Below are 25,936 nucleotides of genomic sequence, written 5' to 3' on the forward strand. Positions count from 1 at the left end.
GCTGTGGCCTTGCTCTCACGTCCATGTGTCACTGCTAGTCCTGAGCACCTCACAGTTCCGTGCACAGAGAGAGCCCTGCTGTGCTTGTTGAATGGCGGAGTTAGGTTTGTTTGTTTCCGTGGGCTCCCACTTCTGAGAGGACAGAGGCTGCGTGCAGAGGACGTGCCCCAGCTTGGAACTCGCGGGTCTTGGTCCTGGCCCCAGCCCTGCCACTTACCTGCCCCATGACTACAGGCAAGTGATGGTCCTTCCCACACCCGGGTTCCTCCATATGGGGAATACTAAAATAAGTTTTAGAGTATGTTGGGGTTTTTTTAAGGATATATCAGGCAATGATTATGTTATCACCTTGCCCAAACAAAGGTTACTTTTGTTTACTTTTGATCCAGAAATTTCATCTTAATTTAGCTCTCCATCCACATGCTCCTGGCACCTCCTGCTGTGATGGTATGTCAGCGCTGTCCCTGGAGAGGACCAAGTCCATCTTCTCTTTAGAGGGTGGAATGCTCCAACTCCAAGGGGACATGGTTCTTAACTGTCTCTTTAATTGAAAGAATTAAAAGCTGAGAAAGTCAGCTTTATCATCTCCTTCTGTCTTTCGGATTTCTCCACACAGGTATACATACTTGCGTGCAGTGTGTATGTAGACACATACATGGATACACACGTCTCTATTTACATATATGTGTATATACATATAACATACACTCACATGTACATACACACGTGTGGTGTGCTCAGTCGTGTCTGACTCTTTGTGACCCCATGGACTATAGCCAGCCAGACATGGAATTTTCCAGGCAAGGATACTGGAGTGGGTTGCCATTTCCTACTCCAGGGGATTTTCCCGACCCAGAGATCAAACCCAAGTCTCTTGAAAGTCTCCCACATTGGCAGGCGATTTTTTACCGCTGCACCACATACACACACGCATGTCAACCTGGATCATTCTGCATGAAGTATAACTTCATGGACTGGTGATAAAACCAGGACATCGAGCATTTGCATGCCCAGCCAGACTCTGGAAACAAATTGTGTTAGCCTGCATGATACCTCCTGCAATGCAAAATGATCATATCAGCATCTTATGGAAGCTGTGAGGAGGTTAATCCTGAGAAATTTCCTGCGAGCAAGGGATAATAAATTGCGATGCATTAACAGCTCTCATCATTGCAATTTTAGATGTTTAAAGTGTCACTGCCTGTCTCTTTAATAAGCAGCGTGTGTTGTAGTTAGGTGCACTAACAATATTAATAAGCCCTTTCGTAGGTCCTTGTAAAAACTGAGTTCCCCTAATCCTGTTTTTCCCACCAGGTCTTAGGCTGCTGTATCACAGATTCTCACTCCAGGGGGTCTGTAATATTTGTGTGTCTGGAGGAATTGATTTCTTAACCCAAAGGTATGAAACTCAGAGAGGGACTTTTACATATTATCTTAATGGCACTGTGGGGAATGAGACCTTTTTATTCAGGGGGTTCTTGTGGATTCCCTTCTCAGGTCATGGAGGAGGTAGCCGTAAAGGTTTGGCAATCGTGAGCCCAGACTTTCAGCTGAATGGTAGGAACTGCTGCAGTAGCAGCAACTCAGGGCATCTGCTCCTGACCCTCATGGAGAAATGAAATCATCCATCCAGTCCCTCTTGGGCTTGTTCAGTTACAGTTGGCACCTCCCATCTGGCTGGAAAATCTGTCATCTGACCCCGAGCAGAAAGAATAGCTCGGAGTTGGTGAGTTGATGGTGGGTACCTTGGAGGTTTGGGGGTCCCCAGAGAGCATCACTGCTCGGCACCGTGGTGGAGTTAAATGGGATGGAACACTAATTACTTTCTCCAGTTCGCTCTGCCTCTGGTTGCCTCTGCTTCCTCCTCTCCTGGTGCCTCTCACTCCCCCGGTCCCATACCCTCTCAGCTTCCTTCTCTGGATTTTCCCTCTTCACCCCTCCCTTCCCTCTTTGTCTTCCTCCCTGTTGTAGATTCAGTAAAATAAGGGTGAGGTTTGATGGACAGTTTGGTTGCCCATGGCTTTCATCTTTTGACTCAGCCCAGGGATGCAGCCTCTGCATCTGTCTCTGCAAATCACTTAAACACAGGGTTTCAGAAGCACAAGTGGCTTGTTCTTGTGACACGCTCACTCGGGTCGCAGCCAGAAGTCTGGGGAAAGTTGGATTAGACATTCTGGTTCTGTGCCATCTGCTCTATGAAAGATTCATCTCCAGCTTTTGTCCTTTCCTGGGTAGAGTCTGGGCGGGTTAGGGACCGATGCCATTTCTGGCCCTTAAATCTTGAGAGTGGGTGGCAACAATTCTGAACTTCCATTCGTCTTCCTGCCTGCTGTTCTCATTCTGAGTCTTTTTGTTACCCTATCTAAAAGGGTAATTTTTCTCATGCCGTGTCCTACCTACTCCCCCAGAAAAAGTTCTGTGACTTAACCATGGGAAACACTGGGTAAAACCAAATTAAACCATTTTCTTTGTCTCGGGACTGCTACAAGCCTTGGAGGCACTTGAGTGCACCAGGGACCCCTAAGTGGGGGAGACGGTAGCTGGCATTTCCCAAAAGTACTTAACTACAGAGTGGTGTCTTTGAGTTACATCTGGACAGATACTGCTAAAAATCCGATTCCCCAGGCCTTTCCAGTATCATACCCTCAGGATAAGCTGTTCCTTCCATACCCGGTTCATCGTCTGGGCTGGTGAACCTGTGCTTCTTAAGTCCAGTGCTCTATGGCAGTTCGCCTTTGTGGATGTGTTCCCATGAGCAAGCTGATTATTTCTAGGATTAAATGGAGGCATGAAATTTTGAGTGTCTACTATACCCCAGGTTTTTCACTTGTGATCTCTTACGTAGATTTCATAACAACCCTGCAACACAGGAGAGCTTATTATCCCAACATCACAGATACAGCCTCTGATGTACAGAGGTGTAACCTGAGTTACTCAAGGCCAGGCACCCAGTAAAAGGCAGAGCCAGACTTCAGCATAAACACTAGGAAGAGTCCATGGAGCAGAACTAAGCCACACTAAGCTTCGGTTGTCACTGGCCAATGACCTGACCTGAAGTTGACCAGGAAACAGAGATTGTGATGGGACCATTCTCATGGGGGGGTGTGTGTGTGTGTGTGTGTGTGTGTGTGCGCGCGCGTGTGTGTGACTAAGGCTCTTCCCCTGCTGCTACAGCCAGAACACTTATACTCTTTGGCTACCTGAATACCTTCTAAAATATACGACTCAATTCAGATATCTACAAGTTCAGTGTTTATCCCCTCAACGTTTAAAGACATAACCATGTGAGTTCATTGTACCTGCCGGAATTAGCAGATTGTCCACAATCTGGGAACTCTGGTCAAAAGCAGCGGGAAGACTCCAAAGGCACAGCATCCCTTTCTAGCAGCTCTGGTAGGAGTATCATTACAGCAAGTCCTTCATTTGCAGTCAGCCCAGATCCCTTCAATTGGTTTCCAAGAGGGTTTAAGGTTCATGGGAACTTTCGGCAGAGCTGAGCCGGTATTAATAAGCACCTTGTGCCCACAGACAACATTGTAGATCAATACAATATATGCTCCAAATTCAGATGATAAACGAGTACCATTACGACCTAATTAGCAAGACTCATATTTTGAATGGATAAATAATCATTCCACTGCATAATCCTAAACCGCTTCTTGAAAACTGCCGGTAATACCACTCTTCCTGGCTGCGCAGATGAAGGCGAAGGGAGCAGGGCCGCCATTTACATATTTATTTGCTCCAGAGATGAGTAACTATTTTGTCTGTATTCACAGGCCTGTCTGGCTCAGCTGGGCTCATTATTTTTTAAGTTTAGATAACATTAAAGAGTTCAGACTGAAAAAAAAAAAAAAAGCCAGACTGCCTCTTGAGGGTGGAATTTCCCAGATCCCATGTGACTCGGGGCTGCCCCCTCTTCCTTTAATCTCTGGCATTTGAGTATCAGCTGAGTCCTTGACCAAAGGTCATGCCATTGGGTCCAAGCTCAGCAGTGGTACCGGCTGACTGCCCATAGCAGAGGGCTACCACCTTCTGGGCAGGCACGTGGGCTCTGGAACCAGGGACCTGGGTTCAAATTCTGGCTTTTACCTTTCTTCGTCTTTCTGAAAGGCAAGTAGATGAGGGTGATAATGGTACCTACTTCCTTGGTGGCTGAGAGAAACAATGGAATATCACGTCCAGTGCTCAGCACCTAACACATGACGTGGGCCAAGATCTGTGTTCATTTTTAAGTAGTTTCTCTAGCCCGCAGATTCATCTTCTCTGCAGTGCGGCAGTCCGACCACATCATAGGCTCCCCAGCTGGGGTCCTCAAATTCCTGCTCTTCCATAAGCATGTTGATGGGGATGGCCCACGTGGCACTTTCAGTCTGAATTAGGATCGCCCGGTGTCTTTGCTCTTGGCTGGACTCTTTTCAGCTTCACAGCAACACCTGTTATCTCATGCGGATCAGAGGCTTGTAATTGGCAGTTACATTTGTTCAGGATTAATAAAAAATGGGAATCCGATGAATTAGTACTTCATAATTGTGTCACAGTGATAGATGTGGCAGCCAGATTGCTGTCACACATCTTACATGAAAAATGCCTGTCGTCAGGAGACGGCAGCTGTCAGAACACGCGGTCCTTGGGGCTGTCGGATGGCAGGGACACTAAAGAAAAGGCATGGTGATGGAAGGTTTGGGACTTTGGTCTGGATGGTGTTTTACTTCCCCTGTCTGCTTCGGTGGGTCAGGTCTGTCAGAAGAGCACAGCCTTGTGATTCAATGGGGAGTCCAGACAGTTGTCCTCTGACCTCAGGTTATTATTTAATAGGGGTCATGACCATTTTGACTTCCTTGATGGCTCAGCAGGTAATAGAATCTGCCTGTAAGGTACGAAACTTGGGTTCGATTCCTAAGCTGGGAAGATCCCCTGGAGGAGAATAACTCACTGCAATATTCTTGCCAGGAAAACTACATGGACAAAAGGAGCCTTGTGGGGTACAGTCCATGGGGTCGCAAAGAGTCGGACATGACTGAAATGACTGAGCATGCGTGCATGACCATTTTTACCTATTCGTACACCTTGCCTGTTCCCTCCACGCCCACCCATTATCCTCCAGCTCTGGCCTTGTCTTGAACTGCATAAACGTCAATAAATCTCAGGAAAATGTTGCACTCACATCTGCTTCCTGCCCTAGAATGCTCTTCTCTCTCCTGTGACCCAATGCCGCACTTCTCAACCTTGGCACTGGACGTTTTGAGCTGGCTAATTCTTCATCATGGACAGCTGCCCTGTGCTTTGAAGGTTGTTTAACAGCAGCCCTGACCTCAACCGGGCTTCCCTGATCGCTCAGTTGATAAAGAATCCACCTGCAATGCTGGAGACCCCAGTTCGATCCCTGGGTAGGGAAGATCCGCTGGAGAAGGGAAAGGCTACTCTCTCCAGTATTCTGGCCTGGAGAATTCCATGGACTGTGTAATCCATGGGGTTGCAAAGAGTCGGACACGCCTGAGCGACTTTCACTTTCTATCACTGACCTCAACTACTCGATACTGGTGGTGCCCCCACCGGCAAGTGGTGGCGACTGAACATATCTTCAAGTATCCCTGGGGGCCAGACCCAGCTTCACATCCCACCTTGTCTCTGAAGACTTCATTTCCAGCCCATGGGATTCATCAGTTAATTCTGGATGATCCCAACTTTGGTCTGCATTACATCTTCATTGTGTCTACCCAACCAGGGTCTGGGCCACATCTGACCAATCTGTGTCTACACAGAGCTTTGTCTGATGTGTTGATTTTTATTTACTTATTTGGCTGTGCTGGGTTTCTGTTGCAGTGTGAAGGCTTCTCTCTAGTTGTGGTGCAGGGGCTGTAGAGCGTGCAGGCTTAGTTGCCCTGCAGCATGCAGGATCTTAGTTCCCAGACCAGGGATTCCCTGCTCTGGAAGGCAAATTCTTAACCACTGGAACACCAGGGAAGTCCCTGATGTGTTGATTTTAACACAAGCTGCTTGACTTGCTATTGGTTCCCCTGAATTAAGTGTTTAGTATTTTCCAATCCCTTCACACGTAACATTATTTTCTCTTAATTCTTACAACCACCCACATCTTTCCTGGGAAGGTTTCTGAGACTCAGAGACGGTAGGTAACTTCCCTGAAGTCACACAGCTGATGAGTGCAAGCCTGTGTCTTTTCCGCTAAACCTCCCAACCTTGCCAGTTTGCGGGGACAGCGAAAAGGCAGCTAGCATCTCTGCCCGTGAGGATCAGACAATCCTCCATGGTCAGTCTGAATGAGATGAGAGTGAGAGCTGGGAGCCCTTGTAGATGGATATGGGGAAGAGCTGGAGTAGAGAGAATGAATGACAACCTCTTCCTCCACAAAGCCTCACAGTAGGAGCCAGCTGAGATGCCAGTGTGCCCTTTAATTGTAGAGCTGGGCACTGGGTTTGGTGGTTATTGGTGCTGCAGCCCTGACGGCTGTGTTAGGAGTGGGGTCAGGTGCTTGGGGCTGGTGCACAGGGACGACCCAGAGGGATGGTACGGGGAGGGAGGAGGGTTCAGGATGAGGAACACATGTATACCTGTGGTGGATTCGTGTTGATGTATGGCAAAACCAATACAATATTGTAAAGTTAAAAAATAAAATAAAATAAAAAACACTAAAAAAAAAAAAAAAGGAGGGGGGTCAGCCTGCCATCCATACGGATGCCCTGGAAAGTGACATATCTCTCACTGGGCTAAGGCCATGCCAAAGAAAGGTGGCTATTCCCTCTGGCAGCCGTGAAGAGAACGGTCAGTATTGGGGAGCAGGAGAAGAGGGGTGATTCGCTTTGCCTTGGACAGCTGTTTGTTACCAGAATGTGGCTTGTTTGTTCTTAAAATACTGACCCAGGAAGCTCACTTCTAAAAGGGGAAGCCGGATGAACCATTAGCCTAGGAGAAGGTGCTCAGCCATTTCAGTAGACAGAGCGAAGTACATCAGAACAGCAAGGCCCCCTACTGATGCAGGAGGAAATCTTGCCATGTGTATAAAAGGAGGGGATTAAGGTTTTATTATCATTGTTTCTAATAATGAAAAAATTCCAAACAATCTAAATGTCCGTCAGTAGAGGGTTAGATAGATTGGAATACTATACAGCGCTTGAGTTTTTAAAAAGAGCAAATCTGATTGATAGTATGATAATAATACTAAATTTGTGTACTTTAAAAACACATGCAAACCAGTACTACATTTTGGTTATAGATACAAATATGTATTAAAGTCTTCAAATTGGATTTTAAAGTTGCAAATGAACTCAAGAAAATGGGGCGGATGGGGGTGCAGACATGCAGTTAAGAGGGGCTGCATAAGGAGACTTACGCATTATCTGAAAGAATTTTTTTAATTAACGGAAAGTGATAAAAATCCTAGCTAGTTTTCATTCTGGGGTGTGTGTAATTTTTAAAAATTTTTATTGGAATACAGTTGATTTACAATGATGTGTTTCAGGTAAATAGCAAAGTGAATCAGTTATACATATACATATATCTACTCTTTTTTAAAAATTCTTTTCCCATATAGGCTGTTACAGAGTATTGAGTAGAATTCCCAGTAGGTCCTCATTAGTTATCTATTTTGTATATAGTAGTTTGTATATGTCAGTCCCAATCTCCCAATTTATCCTTCCCCTGCCTTACCTCTGATAACCATAAGTTTGGTTTCTACATCTGTGACTCTACTTCTGTTTTGTAAGGAAGTTCATTTTTACCCTTTTACAGATTCCACATAAAAGTCCCATCATATGATACTTGTCTTTCTCTGGCTGACTTGCTTCACTCAGCATGACAGCCTCTGGGCCCATCCATGTTGCTGCAGATGACATTACTTGTTCTTTTGTATGGCTGAGTAATATTGTACATGTACACCAGATCTTCTTTATGCATCCTTCTGTCGACATTTAGGTGGTGTCCATGACCTTGGCTATTGTAAGTAGTGCTGCAGTGAACACTGGGATGCATGTATTTTTTTTTCAAATTATGATTTTCTCTGGGTATATGCCCAGGAGTGGGGCCCCTGGGTCATAGGTAGTTCTGTATTTAGTCTTTTAAGGAACCTCCATACTGTTCTCTTTAGAGAACACATACCAGTTTATGTGTAATTTTTTTCAGTCTTTTTCCATGAATTTTTTAAGAAGTCTCCACCCTTAATGGAGATCGTACATTCCCAGTTCTGCCTCATGCATGGGCTGTCATGAGGAGCTGATGGTGTTAATAGATGTGAACATGCTCTGTCAACCAGGTTGCAAGGGGATAGTGAGTAGTGTTTATTTAATAAGAATAATCACCTTTCGGGCTTTTCTTTGGCCCTTGGCTAAGTCGAGTTTGTAGCTTTTGGAGGCCTGGGAGGATCTGCAGTGATGTACACATTGCACGCCTTGAAGTTCATGTTCATTTGTTTTATGAAAACTCCCCAGAGCGCACAGCAGGGATAAAAGTAAAAAGGGAGCAGAGATCTGAGTTTTATGTGCATCTTGGAAGGCTGGGAAGGATGTGGGAGCGGATGCTTCCCTCCAGGAAAATGGAGACAGCTGTCTCAGAGTCTGGGGTTTCATCTACCCAACAGTCACATCCCCTGGAGCAGGCCTGGTAGACTTAGGCACACACTTGCCGAGCTTTGGTGCATGCCACACCCAGAATTCAAGAAGAGTGGAGTGTGGTGGGGTCGGGAGTAGGGAGTCAGTCAATAAAGAGAGACAGGGATGAGGGAGGGAGGGACGTTGGCTAACCAGTATAGATGAAGGGTGGGATGCTCATATAGTGGTTTCTATGACAACACATGGGCCGAGCCAGGGTCCCATCCCAGAGGAGATGGGCAAGCTCAGCAGAGGACTCTTGCCCTTACCTGAAAAGGTAGCCAGCTGGAATCATCGGGGCCAGGGGAAGTCAGCAGAATTGTCAGTGGGAGGCAGGCCGGGACTCAGAGCATAGCATCATCTGCATTTCTGAAGGCCATAAATTCGCATTTAAGCTGCAGTATTGATCTGCTCTGTGAAATTGCAGCATCAGTGATTTTTTTTTAAGCCATACAATTGGGACCTTTCTCTAAATCTTGAGATAGGATGTGCAGGGGCTAATTTGTTCCACTTTCTGATAAAAAAAAAAAAAATGCGTCTCTATTGCTTGCTCCCAATCTTGCTCCCAATCCCCTCTCTTTCTTCACCCTGAGGGGAAGCCATCCCACAATGCGTGGGGGTTTCGGGGCAGATGGTGCCCACAGCCCTCCCCCACACCCCCATGTCTTTCCATTATGACTGCCCTGAGTGCAAGGACTGCCTGAGGTTTACTCCTTGTCTGTGGCCTTTCTCTGACAGTTTTCCTCTGGACTACAGTCTAGACCTTGTTTAGCCCTCCCCACTGGATTTGTTAAGTGAGCTCCAGAAGAGCAAGACAGAAAATCCACCTGTCTGTGCGTGCTCTGTAAGTCTCTTGTCTGTCTGGGATTGTAATCGCCTTTGGTGTAGTAGCTCCTGGTGACATCCTAAGCTGGAATTCTGAATGGAACACCCTGTCCACTTGCCTGCTTTAAATGTGGCTCATCATTAAGTGAGCGTTGGTTGCCCAACCATTAAGTCAGAGCTGATGAGGATTCCATTCCTTGACCCATAGTGCCCGCTGAGCCCACTGTCTGGTTCCTGCCCCCTTCTCTTTCCTCCCTGAGCCCTCTGTGCACATGTACACAAGAGCCCGGGCAGGTGGGCAGTGGGGTAGCTGTTCAGGTCACCCCCATGCACATCGGAGGGCACACACTCCTTGAAGGGGGCACCCCCACTCAGCCAGCTTGGCAGTGCCACAGAGGCAGGCGCTGTCTGCATGGCTGCATCTTCCAGGTTATCCAGACAACTCAGGCCTCGGAAATTTTATGGGAAAGCTCTTGATTTTTAAATGCTGGGAATGAAAATTCAAAATCTTTTAATCTATTGTGTAACAACTCCAAAACCCATCCCTCCACCCTGGGATTAAGGTAACCATTTGAGGGGAAAAAGGCCAAACTACTCCCATGGGATTTAGGCACTGTTGAAAAAGGAGTCAAATTTGTGGACCGTTTTTCATTAACACACATAAGAAACATTTATTAAGTACCTCCTGTGTGGTGGGCACGATGCTGATTGCTCAACGTTGCAGAATCATCCCCTGCAGTGAGGTGGGTGGTGTTGGCTCCACTTTACAGATGAGGAAACTGAGTCTCAACTTGGGGAAGCAGTTTGCTGGGGGACACACAGGAGGAACTAGCCCGTCTCTGAATCCAGTCGCCTTCCCGAGCCTGTGACCCGGCCACCACATTCTGCCTCCTGCAGCCTTCCTTCCCCCTGCCTGAAAGTCACAAAGCACCACTCACACCCTTCACCCCCACATCTCCCTACACACACACATGCCCACACAGTAATGGCCTGTGGCTCTAAATGAGAAGCCAGAAGCAGCTGGCACATCTGGAGAACATGGCTTTGACCACTCCACCTACCCAGCGGGCTTGGCAGACCTTCTGCCGAAGATAGATTTGCCGGAAGTCTTGATTGTTGTTAGCCCAGAAATAACCTAACTGGGCGGGAGAGACCTGTAGCTGGGAATTATGTTTCCCTCCTTCCATTTCAGCCCAGGGAGGATGCTGCAGGAAGAGGAGAAACTGGCAAAAAAGAGTTTGTCTTCTAGCCTTCCTAAGCATCTTGGCTTGGGGCTGCCAGAACACAGCACCCAGGCTGCATGGCTTCACAACAGTTTATATTTTCAGTTCTGCAGGCTAGCAGTCCAAGATCAAGGTCAGGCTTCTCCTGAGACCTCTCCTTGACTTGCAGAGGGTGCCTTCTCCCTGGGTCCTGCCATAGTCTTTCCTCTGGGCATGCGTGTGTCTGGTATGTTTCTATGCATGTCCAAGTTTCCTCTTATGAGGAGATGTGCTGGATTAGATTAACGTTCACTCTAATGACTTCCTCTTAACTTAATCACCTCTTTAAAAGACCTTACCTCAAATGTGGCTCTACTAGAAGTGCTAGGGACTTGAACATGAATTTGGGGATGGGAGGAACACAGTTCAGCTCCTAGAACTAAGCAGCTGGATACTACTGGAGCTGCTGAGAAGCACCCAGAGACCCAAATTATTCAAACTCAGCCACCAGCTCCACCTCGATCACATTCCAGCTCCAGGTGCTCATCTGTAAAACTGGAATGATGTTCCCCTGCCCAAGTTATTTTGAAGATCAAATGTCTGGTGAATGAGAACTGGGATGTGGTCGCAAGGTTTGGCTGTGAGCTAATATTCTTGGTAAGATGGCAGATTGCTCGTGCATTTTTAATAACCTTTTCCCCTCTTTATAAGAAGAATACACACCCACTGCCCATCTGTTTTATGTAACTGAAACCGTCTTGTAAATAGTTGTATAAGCTGCTTCTATACTTACCATCATACGTTAGTTTCCTAGGGCTGCCGTAAAGGACCATAAACTTGGTGGCTTAAAACAACAGAAATATATTCCCTCGCACTTCTGGAGGACAGATGTCCAAAGGCAAGGTGTTGGCAGGGTTGGTACCTACTGGAGTTTCTAAAGATTTCACTCCAGGCTTCTCTTCTAGCTTCTGGGGGCTGCCAGCAGTTGTTGGCTCATGGGTGCATCACTCCAGTCTTCGCTTCCACTTTCTTTGGTCTTTACCTTCTATATCTCTGAATTTCTCTCTTGAGCTTCCCTGGTGGCTCAGATGGTAAGAAATCCACGAAAAAATTCAGGAGACCTGGCTTCGATCCCTGAGTGGGGAAGATCCCCTGGAGAAGGAAATGGCAACCCACACCGGTATTCTTGCCTGGAGAATTCCATGGACAAATGAGCCTGGTTAGTTACGGTTCATGGGGTCGCAAAGAGTTGGACACAACTGAGCGACTAACACTCTACATCTCTATGTCTCAAATATCCCTCTCTTTACTTTTATAAGGACACAGTCTTTGGATGTAAGGTCATCTCAAGATCCTTAGGGCTTCCCTGGTGGCTCAGTGGTAAAGAATCTGCCTGTCAATGCAGGAGACACAGGTTCAATTCCTGGATCGGAAAGATTCCCTGGAGAAGGAAACGGCAACCTACTCCGGTATTCTTTTTTGGGAAATCCCATGGAGAGAAGAGCCTGGCAGGCTGCAGTCCATGGGAGTCACAAAAGAGTCAGATAGGACTTAGCAACTAAACAACAACAACATCCTTAACTCAATTATGTCTGTGAAGACCCTGTTTCCTAATAAGGTGATACTCACAGATACCCCGGGGTTAGGACTTGGTCACAACTTTTGGTGGGAGACACGTACTATCCAAGCCACTGCATATAGTACTCTGCACATTTTCTCAAGTTGTTAAAAATTCCTAAAACAATGTGTTTCAAAATATCCCTTCATATGGTGATAGTATCATTTGTCCAACCCTGCGTCTGACTTCATGCCAGGCTCCTGTACTTCTGACCTCTTACCTCACTGCAAAGCAGTCCCTGGCTGTCCATGTGCCCTGCCATGTTGCAAGGATGAGCTACCAGTTTGAGTCTGTAGTTCCTGTTCTTTTTTTTTCCCCATCAAGTTTTTTTATTGCTTCTTTTCCTTAGTCTCTATGTGGTACATATTTGGTATAAGGATTTTAGAAAATAAATAAAAGCTAAAAGAAAACTATAAAGTGGGGGTCCGGGGATGATGCTTTCCTTGTTTTTCACCCCTGTGTGGTTCGTGTTTTAACATCTCTCAGTCATTTCAGGGATTTAGAAACAGAACTGAAATACCTGTGGATGCTCAGTCCACCCTCCTAATGCACTCAGGAGAAATTCTTGCTGGATTTCTGTGCTGACTCTGGGGGGGAAGGGCGGGGCGTCTCGGTTCATTCAGTGGCAGCTTTCCTATTCCCTCACTGGGACATTACTGTCTTTACTGGTTTCCTCTTGCTGCCTGCTTTGGGGAAATTATTCTGACAGCTGTGTTTACCAGTGGGACCAGAAGGGACAGCTTCAGTCTAAGAGCCGTTGTGATAAGGAGCGTGTGGCATAAGGGATGGAATCTAGATGAGGGTCTGAGAGATTGGCCAAGCAGAGGAAGGAGAAAGGGCCGTCTTAGGGTTTCTGCTCCCTTGGACTCTCGGTCTTGGACTCTTTTGGGGCACATGCAGCAGCGGGGGGCCTGAACCAGGACTGCTCCATCCCGGTAAGTCTCCCAAACCATACCTTTGAGGTTCTGAGGAACATGGAGAGTTCAGTGGTCTTCTCCCCATACAGATCACCAGCCCTGTGAAGACAGTGCTTGTGGTCACATGGCTTCAATAGCCAGAAATTATTGGTAATGAAATGAAATAACATTTTATCTGGAAGCTTTTATGATAGACTGTGGTGGTAGATGTTCTAGAAGCGGCAAATGAAGTGAGTGAAATGGACCCTCAGTTATCCCTTCATCCATTTATCCATCCATGTAGCCATCACTGTTGGTACTGCCTCTGAACAGCCCTCAATGTCATGCTCTGGGGTTGTAAAGGGAATTAAGACCCAGGACCTCAGGAAACTCAGAGTCTAAGAAGAGGAACAGACTCACGGGCAGCTTGTGAGTTCTGTCAATGTGAGTACCAAGAAGGCACATTAAGGGAGTGTGTAAGTCCATTTGGGCGGGGGCAGAGAAGGTGACCTTTCTGCTGGGTACGTGGGAATGAGCAGGCACAGAGCACTGGGTGGGGAGAAGACAGGAAATGTCAAGGGCCTCTATTCAGAAGATGAGGAAGGAGGTGAAATCTGCCAACTGGAATCTGCAGAAGAACAGCACGTGGAAGAAACACATGCAGGACTATCTTGGATAAAATTTAAGTTGGCAGAAAGCAAGAGGGGACAATGGAAAGAAAGTAGCAGCAGACAGTCAATAAAGAGGAAAGGACAAAATAACCCAATTTGGAAGCCCCTAGAAAGACAAATGACTCAAGAGACACCATTGTCTGTGGCTGAGACGCTGACCTTGCACGGCAGTATCCGCCAGCTGATGAGAGATGAGGACAGGAGGGAGTTTGAACTTGACCTCTGCTCCTGCTTGCTTCTTGTTAAAGTCGTCGGAGCCGCCTGCCTGCTCCTGTGCTGGTGGGCAGGGGCCCGTGCCTCACAGCATCCCGTTGTCCAGGCTCGTGCATCTCAGACAGTAACTGGGAAGAAAACCACCGCCTGGGGTCAGTGATGGGGGTGGAGAGGGGACACACAGCAGGCCGCCAGAGCGTCCCTGGGGCCTCGAGCGCGGAGGCGCGTGCAGTCCGTACCAGGGTGGGGCCGGGGGCAGCTTCCTTGAGGCTCTGCAGCTGTTGCCGTATGTCTCCCACCTTGCAGCATGAGAAGGTAAAGCCCTGCTTCTCCTTACAGCATTGCTTTTCTGTACATAAGGCCCAGGAGGGTGGTGGTCTGTGGGGTAGGATGAGGTGGAAGGAGCAGAGAGTCCTTGTCCATTCTCAGAAACCGGTTTCTCGCAGTTGCCACCCGGCTGCCAGTGGATCATTGACCTGTATGTGTGGTGTTGCATAGCCGGGGAAGAGCAGTATCTCCTCCTAGTGGCCTTGTCTGTCTAGGACACCACCTATCCCTGGACCAGGAACATTGTTGGATGAACGAGGCATCCATCCTTGCAGCTCGATGCCTGTGCCCCAATTCTGGGTGTCTTTACCTCATGCCTTTGCATAGCTTCCTAATAATGTGTCTCCCTGCTCCTCATCCACCTTCCCTCCAATCTGTTTTACTCCAAGCCTAATCCCAACTGTCTTGCCCTCTCTGCCAACAGCATAAAGCTGAGCTTCTTGCTCCATATCAAATGTTCTCCAGATCTGATCTGTTCATCATTGCCTGTACCCACTTCTTGGTTAAACATTTTCAGTTGCACCTTCCTCTCTTCCTGGAATGCCTCCCTGGTCTCAGCCAGGCAAAAGGTTTCCAGTTGTTCCAGTTATCCAGATGGCTCCTTTCGGTGGATGAGTCATGTTGACATCTAGGAATGACTTCTGAATTCACTTACTGCTCGGATAATTGTTAATTCTCTTAGGGTGTTCATCACACAGCAACACCACTGACAGGAATAGCACCACTGTTTAAGCCCTTGTTACATGTAGATGGCAGGGCTACCACATTGCATAGCTTGAGAACTTTGGGGTCCTGTTTACCCGGGTTCCCATCCTGACTGCTATTTAGCATGCATTTGGGCAAGTCATTTCTCTGCTCTGAGCCTCAGGGTCCCCAAGACAGGAGATATGAATGCTGGAAGATTCAGTGAGATGCCTGGCATAGGGGAGAGGCTTGACCAATGAGTGCGGAGCTATGTTGTCTGCACTATGCCCCTGCTTCTGAGAACAAGGCCTCTGGCTACATAGCCAGCCCACAATAAATATTTGTTGAATTTATACTCCCAAAACTGGATAAATGCCACCTTACATTGCTGTAGGAAGCACATGGGTTGGGGAGGAACCAGAGGTTGTTGTCAAGTGAAGTGAGTAAATTTCATGTGAGTTTCTGTCTGCCTACCGACTGACATCTGGTTGCTATTGAGAGAAACTTGAATTGAACACCTTGGGGCTGGAAGTGGGGGATGGAGAAAGTATCTCTGCTTTTAGCCAGACCTCCTACCTGGCTGGTTCATCTACCCACACTTAAAACCCAGCCCTGTCTTGCTTCCCAGAGCTCTGAGACTTCTCTCCAGATTACCTTGGTTTATCTATTTCTGGATCAGTCTGTAAAAGTGAAAAGTGAACATCTCTCAGTCGTGACCGACTCTCTGCAGACCCCATGGACTGTACAGTCCATGGAATTCTCCAGGCCAGAATACTGGAGTAGGTAGCCTTTTCCTTCTCCAGGGGATCTTCCCAACACAGGGATTCAGTCCAGGTCTCCCACATTGCAGGCAGATTCTTTTCCAGCTGAACCACAGGGAAGCCCTGGATCAGTCTGTAAAGTTGTTGTAAATGTAGACCCGGTTCCATCAAGTACATAATCTAATTAGCAAATCTCTTTTGGAATGGCTAAGTAGAACATCCCCACATCACAATCCCAGTGACCCATTTCCCAAATGCTCCGTTAATGCTGTTTTCTTTGCTGCTTCTTGAACAGAGAGGGGAAGGCAACAGCCCCATTTACACATTTATTTGCTCCAGTGGTGGGCGACCATTATGCTCCCTGCTATAGGGAGTTCCTCTCACTTGCTTGTTTGTCAATGTTACTCTTACAGGATAAATAATGTGGACATGTCAACATGGACCAACAAGAGCTGGTCAGCCATGGAAGGTGGAATTTACTGCTTCCCCTAGTCCAAGGACATAGCTCCTCCTGAATTTTTAAACATGGGTTGGAGTTGCACTTTCAGCAGGAGACCAGGTGGAAGGCAGAGGGAGCTCAGACCAAGGGTCAGGAACCCTGGGTTCTCATTTTAGCTCAGCCACTGAGTTGTCCCGGAGACTTTGGCTGTTCGTCTTCTGTACGTGATGAGTTGACCCAGAACATTCCCCTACATCTCTGGCATTCTTCCAGAGTGTCAGTCAGCACACAGAATCCCACTTTTGATCTCTAAGACTGCCACACCTACTCAAAGTCACACTTTAGTACCAGGCAGACTTATCTGCAAACCATGTGCCCATTCTGCCAACATCACCAGTGTCTCCAAGTGAGAAAATGGACACTTACCTCTAGTGTCCACAAGAAGACCAGACCCCATGTGGCACAGCCAAGCCTGTGGGTTCCATCAGTTCCTTTTGAACCTGAGTAGCTTTCCTAAGCCATCACCTTTGGAATCACACATCTATAGGCAGCTCCACCTATGGTCATGAGTTTGAGAGACACTGTCCGACTCTTAGAAATCACATTAGACATAGGAGAAATCTTATGATAAAGAAGCAAGCTGTGTTCCTGTCTGCCTAGTGTTTCCCAAACTGAATTGACCAAAGAACCCATTCTTTTCCCCTTTTCATACCACTGTAAACTCCTGTGCAAACCCATTCTGGCTGCTGTGGCTGCACTCAGCCAGGTAACTTAGTGGGGAATGTGCTCCATGTCTCTGTTAATTTTCTTGGAACTTGTGTCAGTGTGTGAAGGATTGATTGCGTCTCCCTCCAAATTCATATGTTGAAATCTAAGCCTAGTGTGATGGTATTAGGTGGTGAAGCCTTTAGGAGGTAATTAGGTCATGAGGGTAGAGCCCTCATGAATGGGATTAGTGCCCTTATAAGAACAGGCCAGAGAGCTAGCTTACTGCTTTTTGCCCTGTGAAGATACAAGGAGAAATTGGAAGCCCCAAAGAGGACCCTCCCCAGAACCTGGTACGCTGATCTTGGACATCACCTCCAAAAACTAACTTATAAATAAATTTCTGTGTTTTATAAGCCATCTAATTTATGGTACTTTATTACAGCAGCTCAAACTAAGACTAATGACATCCTTGGGAGAAGATTTTCCATCAGGGACAGCTTGCCACCTGAACTCCCACAGCTGCCCCTGGTCCTGCCGTGATTTGTAGGTAGCAGGTACCACCTGCCATCAGTCTCAGTCTGTCTGTGTGCTTCTTTCTCTCCTTTCTTTTCCCCTTCTTGGACCTACACCTCTTTTTCCCCATTCTTCATCCTCTCACCTTCCCCTTAGTTTGAACTCTGCTGGGAAGGGGGATGACCTTGACCTCAGACCTAGTTTTTCCAGGTTCAGACTGGCTTATTTGCCATCATTGAGCTTCTCACTGATCAGGAATTAATTGACGGCTGAAGGGCTCCTCAGAGGAGATCTGAGCTGTCTAGGAAATCTGCTGATCTAGAAAGATTTTCCGATATTGTTAACAACCCAGAGAGCATGCTGTTAAGTGTTCCCTTTTTCCAGCCTGCTTTTGGCACCGTCTGCAAGGGATTCAGCCACTCTGCTCCTTGTCCTTTTGGTGACATTTATTATTTATTCGGGGCTTTTGAAGCTGTGTCTCAAAATGTCATTAAGGTTTCTGAATTATTTGATTTTCTTTCTCTTTTGTTTAAAGAACTGTAATTAAAAACTTTGTTTTGAGACAGCTCGCTTAAGTAGTAGCTATGTTGACTTTTGCCTCTGTTCTCTGGTTCATTTTTCCTGCCAGTTTTCTCCCAAGTCTGGCTCTAAGGTTTAGAAAAAGTCAGACTGGCGTCACTTCTCTGCTTGCAACCTCGGGTAATTGCTTTGTTTCTGAACCTCGATTTCTTCCTCTGTAACATGGGCTTACTGATACTCACCGCACAGATCAGTGGTAGAGATTAAATGAGAGCATGCTGTTAAGTCACTTCAGTCATGTCCGACTCTCTGCAACCCCAGAGATGGCAGCCCACCAGTTTCCCCCATCCCTGGGATTCTCCAGGCAAGAACACTGGAGTGGGTTGCCATTTCCTTCTCCAATGCATGAAAGTGAAAAGTGAAAGGGAAGTCGCTCAGTTGTGTCCGACTCTTAGCGACCCCATGGACTACAGCCCACCAGGCTCCTCCGTCCATGGGATTTTCCGGGCAAGAGTACTGCAGTGGGGTGCCATTTCCTTCTCCGAATGAGGGCGTAAGAGAGATGCAAACCACTTGGCACAGTTAAAGAGTATGGTTGTCTGTAGAGGAAGACACCCCTCTTAGGTAGTTTGTGGGGGCTTACCAATTAAACTGATAAAAGACAGGCTAACCGGTATTAGTATTCTTAATGTTATGTGCCAGGGGATCCATGGAAAAGAAATGAAAACTCAAAAAAGTGGTTAGACCTGGGGGCTTTTGTACCATTTTAACAAAGGGTGATGAATTGTGGAGAAGTGATTTGGGCTTCTAGGGGTGGTAAATTGTGGGAAGGTAAATATGTAGGGAAATTAATGTCAGGCAAGGTTATTTAGTAATGTGTGTTTACCCCAACTCATCTCGGTGTCATCTTTGTCCCTGATGATAAGTTATTTATTCTCCTCCTGGTATAAGGCCAGTGGACACCTTTACAAGGGGACCTTCAGCTACCTTTACAGAAGGAAATGCATGCCCTGCTTTTATATAGTTTTGGGGCAGCTCCTCCTTGTCTGCTGTTTCTCACTTGCCTTTACTCAAAATAATCCTCAAGCCAAGGTGGCATATTCTAGACTGGCATATTCTGATCCCGTTGATATCCATCACTTTAGGGAAAGGAAGGGGCCTCTTGTTCACTTCTGTATTTCCAGGGGTGTCTGGCTTAATAGTAGATGCTCAGGAAGTTTTTTATAGTGGAAAATAGAGGAGTGGGGTATGCCTATTGTGAAATCCTCTATGGCAGCCCTGTCTGGGCCCTCTAAAGTCCTGGGCCTGGCTTCCTCCTAGCTTCAAGGCGCTGAAGGAGGCCACCTGTGAGGTCCTGTGTACGAAAGAGCATTGGGCTGGGAAAACGCCTTCATTCATAAGTCATTTTTCTGGCTCTCTGTCTAGCTATTCCATTCCTAGTTGCACGTTAGAATCACCCAGAGAGCTTTTTTTTTTTAACAATGTTGATGCCAGGGCCATCCCCAGAGACTGAGTCTGCTGGTCTAGGGTGGGATCTTGTGGTTCTACTGTGCATGTAGGGTCAGAAAGCCTTGGCTTTAATCCAGGGAAAGGGACTGAGTGGAGATTGTAAAACCTCATCGAATGGGGTGCATCATAGTAGGTACTTCAGTATTGAGTCGGAAGCAGTTAAGGATTTCTGTGGTGTCCCCAGCTTGGACCTGTTTGTCCATCCACTCTGTCACTGGAGACTTAAAGTCCAGGCTGGCTCCTGCAGCCAGGTCTGCCCAGCAGGACCATGGTCAGGGCCAGGTGTCTTGGCAGAACATGAGCCAGGTGGTCCAGGGCCGCTTGGAACCATACCACTTGTTTGTCATCCTTAGCAGAAGAAGTTGGATCTTTCCGAAGCAATTTCACCTCATTGCAGGCGACAGCAACTTTCCTACCATCTTTAAAAAGACCCAGCATCTTTAAATAAACATAGATTGGGTTTTGTTTGTTTCCCCAGACAAAGCTTCCTCTTGAGGGGAGGTTAAGTGAGGAACACAGTCTCAACACTCACACTCGTGTTTGTTATTTGGAGACGATGACTCGTTCTTCAGTCACTGCCTCCCTCCTCAGGCCACCCACAGGACTCGTGGAGGATGACACAGGAGGCAGCTCAGCATTCATCATCTCCAGCTTCCTTTCAGAGATGTTTAGCGTTTGATTTGCAATGTTTTGGGAAGGCAACATAAATCATGTTGGTAGTTTTTTTTTTGGGGGGGGCGGGTTTTAAAGGAAAGTCTGAATCCATGTGGGAGAGCATGCATGTCAGTCACAGCCCTGTTTGGATCTGGTTGAAAAGCTACAAATATATTTTTTTCCCACACAAAGTGAATTCGGGGTTTTGTGGATGATGTTGTTGTTAGTACAGATCTCCTCGGGGGCTCTGAGTGACTCTCGGGGGAGGACAGAAAACAGAGCAAGGCTGTAATTTTCAGCCTGGAATAGAAGCAGCAATTTTAAGCAATTTAAAAAATTCTATTAAGGGCAATCTGTTGGTCTCCTTCTGGAAATAGAGAGCCTTATTCAGAATGTTTTTGGTGATGCTAGAAGGGGCTGATGGAGTCTCCAGATTTTGCACAGAGTCCCCTGCATTCCTGCCACCAGTCACATTTCCAGTAATGTTCCAAGAAGTCATGGTCATCAGAACGGTTCAAAGAACAGGCAGAGAAAGGGAATTTTTAACTTTACTGAAAGCCCCCCTCAGGGTCCTGACTACCTCCATACCCAGGGAGGGTAAGATAGACACAAGGAGCAGAACTCCTAATGATATACAAAAATTTGTTTTGGCAGGTGGGGCGGGGCGGGGCAGGGATCTCTTCAGATAATGTTGGGTCTTAAGTAATGATTGAACACACTAGGACTGTATTTGTAAGAAACATAAAGGGACAAGGGGTATGCCTCGTGTAGTCTTGTGTAAAACAGACCAGAGTCAGTTAACATAAGTTCAAGTCAGAAACCTATCCAAATCAGGGCATTGACAGTAAGAATCAGGTATCTGATCAGATAAAAAATCAAGTCAAAAATGAATTAAATCAATAAGTCACTTCTCTCATTACTCCATTTCTGCCCCTTCATGCCTTTAAATGGGAACGACCGTAATTCCCTGCTTAGTGGGGTATCTGTTACAAAAGCTAGAAATGAGTTGTCCAGATGAAGCCAGACCTCTGGGAGCTGCCTGACAAACTTGGTTTTGTCAGAACAGAAAAAAGTAGGGGAGTTGACTGCAGGCTTTCCCATATTGTGGCTTGTGAGCAGTTACGTAGTGCTTTTGTTGATTTTTTTTTTTAAGTTCTTTTTATTAAGTCATCATTTTTTAAGGTTCCAGCTGAGCCATGGGTCCTTGGCCAAGAGAACAGATGAACAGTGGTTCAGCCATGTTTCTCAGCAGACTGCCCATGAGCTTGACTCCACTCTGTCAAGTGGGGGTCATGACAAGCAAAGGGAGAACCCCCCCCCCCCCGACACACACACACACACTCACTGTGCATGTCTCTGTTAAGTGTGTCTTAAAATCTAATGGAGCAGGACCCCTTGAGGCTATTGGGTGAGGACCTACCCAGTGGCCAGAAGGCTGTGTGTCAATCTTTGGGGAAAGCCGAGCATGTCTATTTCGGTCATTTCTGAGGCAGGCAATGTGTGGTGGGTGAGAAAATGTCTTCATCTGCCTTCTTTCTTCATTTTTTGAGCCTGCGTTATAAAGAATCCACATTTGTCAAGGGAGATGGTCCCCGGTGCCGGGGACAGAAGGCACTGCCGCATGGAGGCAGGTTGGGGCTTAGCAAAAGGTAGCCTATAGGCCAGTAGCTTTCAAGTTATTTTGACACCAACCCACAGTAAGAAATCCGGAGGAGGAAATGACAACCCACTCCAATGTTCTTGCCTGGGAAATCCCATGGACCGAGAAATCTGGCAGGCTACAGCCGTGGGGTCACAAAAGAGTCAGACACGACTTAGTGACTTAACAACAACAAGCTACCGACTAGACAAACAAGAGCAACCACAGTTAAAAGATAGTTTCTGCATCACAATCAAGTATACAGATAGGAATGTGTTTTATATGCAGCGCATTGATGGGTTTAATATATCCTATTTCCTTCTGTTAATTTTATGCCGGCCCTGACCCACTGTGTGAGATCTACTTAATGTTTGGTGGAGACTTAACATTAACAAAAAAAAAGTTGCAGTAGAGCATTCCGTGTGAAGGACCTCAGCATGTGAGTTCCGAGAGCTGCCTAGAACTTTCCCAGAAATGTTACTGTCCAGATTCATTCCCTTTGTGCTGCATTCCGTTTTTAAAGGGCAGCCCCTGCTGTTCCTTTCCCCAGGGTCTTTGCACTCTTTCTTCCTTCCGTTGAGGACCTGCTTCTTCTAGAATCAGGCCATGGGCCTGATTCCACGGGTCCATCTCCAGTTCTTCTTCAGGTGTCACCTTCTCAACCAGTCACTCCCTGGCTGCCCTCTTCAGAACTGCCTCCCACCCCACACCCTGCCCCCTCCTCATTCCACTTCCCATGGTCTGGGGTGGTTTAGTTGTGGTTTGGTTTTTACCACGGTGCTTATTACCTCCCAACAAACAATATAGTTTATAATTTACTTGTTATACTCATTGTCTGCCTCTCACTGCCAACTTGTAAGTTCCACAAGGGTTTTTTTTGTTGTTGTTGATCCCACACTGCTGGAGAAGTTCCTGATACCTGAGGGGTGCTCATTCAAGGCTTTGTTGAATGGATACATTAATGAGTGCATGATTAAAAACCAAGACCTCTGACTGGGACTATCTTGAATTGAGAAAATTAAGAGAAAGGCTTCCCAGGTGGCTTGGTGGTAAAAAACCCGCCTGCTAATGCAGGAGACTTAAGAGACATAGGTTCGATCCCTGGGTCAGGAGGATCCCTTTGAGGAGGAAATGGCAACCTGCTCCAGTATTCTTGCCTGGAAAATTCCATAGATAGAGGAGCCTGGTGGGCTATAGTCCATGGGGTCACAAAGAGTCAGACACGACTGAGTGACTGAGCATGAGCACTAAGGGAGAGGCTGAGCCCCCACTTAGATTAGAACAGAAACGAAGAAGAACAGTGAGACCAGGAGATAGGGGGCTGGTAGAGCGTGAACGTCCCTGGGATAAAGGGGAGATCAGGGGACCATCATCAAGGTGACAGGGTGCCCACAGGCACAATGCACTCTCACCCCTAGGGGCCCATGGCTGATTACGGGACTGTGTGGCTTCCTCTCCTCCTGTCCTAAGCCCAAGTCTTTCATTTCATCACTGAGTGTCCAGTGGCAGACCCTCCAGCATCTCATCAGCAGTGCCAAGCTGTAGGGGCATTGTTGGGACCCCTGTGAGATGCTCGGGCCACGTTGCTGCAGGTTGCTCATGGTTGATAAGACCATCACGGGAGAATTTATAAATCCATTGCTAGCTGTGACTGAGGCAGATAAGCAGCTGTCTGACAGAAATGAAAGCGTCTTTCCCCTCCCTTTTCTTGCCTGAGACACGCAGAGTAAACCTGAATCCGTGCGGTGGATGAACGTTCTGGCAAGTGAAAAAGACAAATACCCCACCTTGCCGCTTTGTGGGGAATGTTGTGAGCCACCCAGCCTTTGTTCTCAGACCCCTGTGTTCTTCATGCAGGCTGGCTGCCAAGCCCTTTGCCCCTCAAAACCTGGAAGAAAATCATACTCCCCCAAAGCCAGCCTGATTTTCCAGTCAGAGGAGATAAGGCTCCTGGGAAGCGTATTTCCATGAAGCGATGCCAGTGGATCCAAATCCTCCTTAAGTATTTAATTATAAGATACATGAATGCATGTCCCAGCAATTCTTTTTTTCCCCTCTTAACCCGTATTTAGCCTTGCAAGAAAATACAATTCCTGGGACTTTGTCTTACGTTTATTAGGCTCTCAGAGGTCAGTTTTATTTATTTTGTAGATTTATTTTTTAATATTTATTTGGCTGCATTAGATCTTAGTTGTGGCATGTGGGATCTAGTTCCCTGACCAGGGATCAAACCCGGGTCTCTTGGGATCTCAGAGATCTCAGAGTCTCAGCCACTGGACCACGAGGGACGTCCCAGAAGTCAGTTTTATGATGTTTTTATCCCATTGGTCAAGCCAGGAACTCTGCTTGTCTAAGGTGAGGATATTTAAATCAAATAATGTTGTCTGATCCCTTTTATAGTCATAGTCAACCTTCTATATTGGTTTTCAACTTAGCAGATATTCTTATATAGAAGAAATAGGGACTGAAAATGCACTCATGACCTGCCCAAAGTTATATAGTGACTCAGTAAGAGCTGCATGGAAGCTAGACCTTTAAACTGGTCTCTCCATTTCTACCCAGTGAGGGCTCCCGTCTCTGATTTCTCTTTCCACTAGGAGAGAGGGCAGGAGCTTGTGGGGTGTTCAGCCCTTCAAGTAAGGTACTTTTCATACATTGCCCCACTGACTCCTACCAGGAGTCCTGTGAAGCAGATCCTATTACCCCATCTTGTAGTCGCTAAAATTGAAACTCAGGGTGGTTTTATTGCAAATGGAAATCAAGCTTTAAATATCTGAGTCCCTGCAAGCAAGATGAGATGTGAATTTTACATATGGCTGAGACGCCACCAATATGTAGATGCATTTATAGATAGAAAAACAAGCAAACACAAAAACCCTGCCCTTGTGGAGGCCACCTTCTAAGGATTCCTTTTGGGATGGATGGATAGTGTAACAGTTCTCAGAAGCCACCTCCATTTTCATTCCTGTAGCCTCTGTCCATGGAATTCTCCAGGCAAGAATCCTGGACTGGGGTGCCCCTTCCCTTCTCCAGGGGGGTCTTCCCAACCAAGGTACTGAACCCGAATCGCGTGCCTTGCAGGCAGATTATTTACCATCTGAGCCATTAGGGAAGCCCATTTTCATTCCAGGAATAATAACTAGCCCCTTTGCTGAAGGGCTAGCACAGATTCATTTGGAGACATAGACAGCCTAGGCTGAAGAACAGGGACGTGTGATTTGGCCAGTTAATTTGGTTCCTGGTGGCAATCTTGTGACTCATAAGATGACTGAGAAACCCATGCCTTAATCAGTTTTGTGTGCCCCTCAAACTTACTGCTTCCCCCTGTGCTCATGGAATGTTGAAACGGACGACACGTGTAAACCAGTGAACGTGAGGCTCTCTGAGAATGAATTAACACCCATCAGGAGTCGTGCAGTCCACAAACTTATAAACATCCAAAAATAACCACAATCCTCCTGAGACATCTCTGAGAAGGAGGGATGAAAGAGCTGAACGGAAACTATAAATCTTTTCATGATAGTTTCATATGTTTATAAGTAAGTGGTTTTGGAAATAAGATTGGTGTAGGGCTGCATTTAGCCTTGGTATGTGAAGCAAATTTGCACCAAATATAAATTCCTGGTATTTTTAAGCCATGGGGGGTGGAGCATGCCCTGGGGAAGAAAGAGTTGGAGGAGCACCAAAGCTATTTCTGAAAGTTTAATCTACATTTTTAGAAAGATGCGTTTTTGAAGAATTGGAATATCAATCACTGCTCACTGGCAGGATTCTTCATCACAGAAGAAATGACAGCACATCTGATCTTCCTTGAGTTTCTTCAGATCACATTAGGAAGTGGCTTTTGTCGCTGTGCACCACATGTGAGAAGAAGCCGTTCCTTGGCATGCCACCCTGTCCTTCGCCTCCTTATTTACAACCTGAGATAGACTTGTTGAGCGTGAAGGGAAAACCCAGATGGAATGTGAATGCAGAAAAATGACACATAAGCAGGGGCACCCTGGGCTGTACATCCAGGTGAAGGAGGGGCGGCCCAATCAGCTCTGTTCCTTGCATCAGCTTTGACGAGCTAGACACCACGTGCAGAATGAATGGAGCCTCTGCCAGAAACCCTCCAGCCAAGAGCCAAGCGATGGCCCTTAAGTCTACAACGTC

General features: G+C 46.7%; 1 protein-coding gene across 4 annotated transcripts in view; it reads left to right on the forward strand.

Annotated features, from left to right (window-relative positions):
• Positions 1-25,936, forward strand: part of LDLRAD3 (low density lipoprotein receptor class A domain containing 3) — a 273,212-nt gene that overhangs the window by 184,094 nt on the left and 63,182 nt on the right. The gene's annotated exons all lie outside the window — the stretch shown is intronic.

This window comes from Bos javanicus, chromosome 15, assembly GCF_032452875.1.
Source record: "Bos javanicus breed banteng chromosome 15, ARS-OSU_banteng_1.0, whole genome shotgun sequence".
NCBI classification, from domain to species: domain Eukaryota; kingdom Metazoa; phylum Chordata; class Mammalia; order Artiodactyla; family Bovidae; genus Bos; species Bos javanicus.